Source organism: Natator depressus, chromosome 28 (assembly GCF_965152275.1).
Source record: "Natator depressus isolate rNatDep1 chromosome 28, rNatDep2.hap1, whole genome shotgun sequence".
NCBI lineage: Eukaryota > Metazoa > Chordata > Testudines > Cheloniidae > Natator > Natator depressus.
In genome coordinates this window covers 8,473,848-8,476,347 of record NC_134261.1, presented here as the reverse complement: position 1 = coordinate 8,476,347, position 2,500 = coordinate 8,473,848, and the positions used below count along the sequence as shown (strand labels likewise).

The window sequence follows — 2,500 nt, the reverse complement described above, 5'->3', positions numbered from 1 at the left end:
TGACCTGCTGGCCGCTTTCCTTCCCGGCCACCAGGTCAACCCGCTGAATGTATGGGGTTGACCTGCTGGCCGCTTTCCTTCCCGGCCACCAGGTCAACCCGCTGAATGTATGGGGTTGACCTGCTGGCCGCTTTCCTTCCCGGCCACCAGGTCAACCCGCTGAATGTATGGGGTTGACCTGCTGGCCGCTTTCCTTCCCGGCCACCAGGTCAACCCGCTGAAAGTATGGGGTTGACCTGCTGGCCGCTTTCCTTCCCGTCCACCAGGTCAACCCGCTGAATGTATGGGGTTGACCTGCTGGCCGCTCTGCTTCCCGGCCACCAGGTCAACCCCCTGCCGGTATGGGGTTGACCTGCTGGCCGCAGAGGGGCAGGCTCCGGGTTGACCTGGTGGCCGGCAGGGACTTCAGCCCCAGGGCCCCTGGCAGGGCGACCCTGCCCTTGTTCCCCAGAAAAGGAGAGAGCTGGCTCGCAGCGGGAAAAGCTGCCTACGGCACCTGGGATTCCCAGGCGGTCACCCATCCAAGTACTAGCCAGGCCCGGGACGGTTTACCTTCCGAGATCGGACGGGATCGGGGGCCTTCCGTCCGGTATGGCCGTAGGCACTCGGCTCCGGTCCGCCTCGTCCCCTTTCCCTTACTGACTCCCCTGCCTCGGGTGGGCCCGATCCTTTTTTCCGTTTTTTTTTTTCGCTCCGGAGGCTTCATGAGCCCCCCCCCAACACCCCTTTGGGGGTCGGTGAAAATTTTTTTTTCAGACTTCCAGGGGCCCGATCCTGGCCGCGGGCACCCGGCTCCGGGCACCCGGCTCCGGGCCGCCTCGTCCCCTTTCCCTTACTGACTCCGCTGCCTCGGGTGGGCCCGATCCTTTTTTCCGTTTTTTTTTTTCCGCTCCGGAGGCTTCGTGAGCCCCCCCCAACACCACTTTGGGGGTCGGTGAAAAAATTTTTTTCAGACTTCCAGGGGCCCGATCCTGGCCGCGGGCACCCGGCTCCGGGCACCCGGCTCCGGGCCGCCTCGTCCCCTTTCCCTTACTGACTCCCCTGCCTCGGGTGGGCCCGATCCTTTTTTCCGTTTTTTTTTTTTTTCGCTCCGGAGGCTTTATGAGCCCCCCCCAATACCACTTTGGGGGTCGGTGAAAAAAATTTTTCAGACTTCCAGGGGCCCGATCCTGGCCGCCGGCACCCGGCTCCGGGCACCCGGCTCCGGGCCGCCTCGTCCCCTTTCCCTTACTGACTCCCCTGCCTCGGGTGGGCCCGATCCTTTTTTCCGTTTTTTTTTTTTTCGCTCCGGAGGCTTTATGAGGCCCCCCCTAACCGTTTTTGGGGTCGGTGAAAATTTTTAGTCAGACTTCCAGGGGCCCGATCCTGGCCGCGGCTTCGCAGGCTGGCCTGGGGGGGGGGGCATCTCTAGCTCCGGCCGCGGACGGCGAGACGCTCGGCCACCAGGTCAGCCCGGAGGAAAAGGCTGAAAAAAATGTCTAAGTCCCCCCGGGACACCAGGTCAACCCGGAGGAAAAGGCTGAAAAAAATGTCTAAGTCCCCCCGGGACACCAGGTCAACCCGGAGGAAAAGGCTGAAAAAAAGTCTAAGTCCCCCCGGGACACCAGGTCAACCCGGAGGAAAAGGCTGAAAAAAATGTCTAAGTCCCCCCGGGACACCAGGTCAACCCGGAGGAAAAGGCTGAAAAAAAGTCTAAGTCCCCCCGGGACACCAGGTCAACCCGGAGGAAAAGGCTGAAAAAAAGTCTAAGTCCCCCCGGGACACCAGGTCAACCCGGAGGAAAAGGCTGAAAAAAAGTCTAAGTCCCCCCGGGACACCAGGTCAACCCGGAGGAAAAGGCTGAAAAAAAGTCTAAGTCCCCCCGGGACACCAGGTCAACCCGGAGGAAAAGGCTGAAAAAAATGTCTAAGTCCCCCCGGGACACCAGGTCAACCCGGAGGAAAAGGCTGAAAAAAAGTCTAAGTCCCCCCGGGACACCAGGTCAACCCGGAGGAAAAGGCTGAAAAAAAGTCTAAGTCCCCCCGGGACACCAGGTCAACCCGGAGGAAAAGGCTGAAAAAATGTCTAAGTCCCCCCGGGACACCAGGTCAACCCGGAGGAAAAGGCTGAAAAAAATGTCTAAGTCCCCCCGGGACACCAGGTCAACCCCGAGGAAAAGGCTGAAAAAATGTCTAAGTCCCTGCTCGGCCATCAGGTCAACCCCATTCAAAGTGACGGGTTGACCTGATGGCCGGCAGTCTCACGGAAGTCCGGATGGGGTCGCCAAAAGTGCCCTCGGCCGACCGAGAGAACCAGGAGGTCGGATAGGATTTCAGATTGGTCCCCCTAAATTGGCGGTTGGATTTTTCGACTAGTTCATTTTGACGGGTGCGAGGAGATTTCTGAGAACAGGTTTTTCGGAACCTGTGAGAACCAGAGATGAGCCTCGGGGACCAATCTGCGCGTTGTACCCGATCTTGTGAGGGGGGACAGGGGCACGTTGGCAGGTGGGGCGGCCCCC

General features: G+C 60.0%; 1 non-coding gene across 1 annotated transcript; it reads right to left on the bottom strand.

Moving 5' to 3' along the window:
* Positions 1-484: 484 nt before the first annotated feature.
* LOC141980087 (5S ribosomal RNA) lies at positions 485-603 on the bottom strand. Its single transcript, XR_012637462.1, has one exon. It is a non-coding gene; the product is annotated as a 5S ribosomal RNA (ribosomal RNA).
* Between the last annotated feature and the right edge of the window lie 1,897 nt (positions 604-2,500).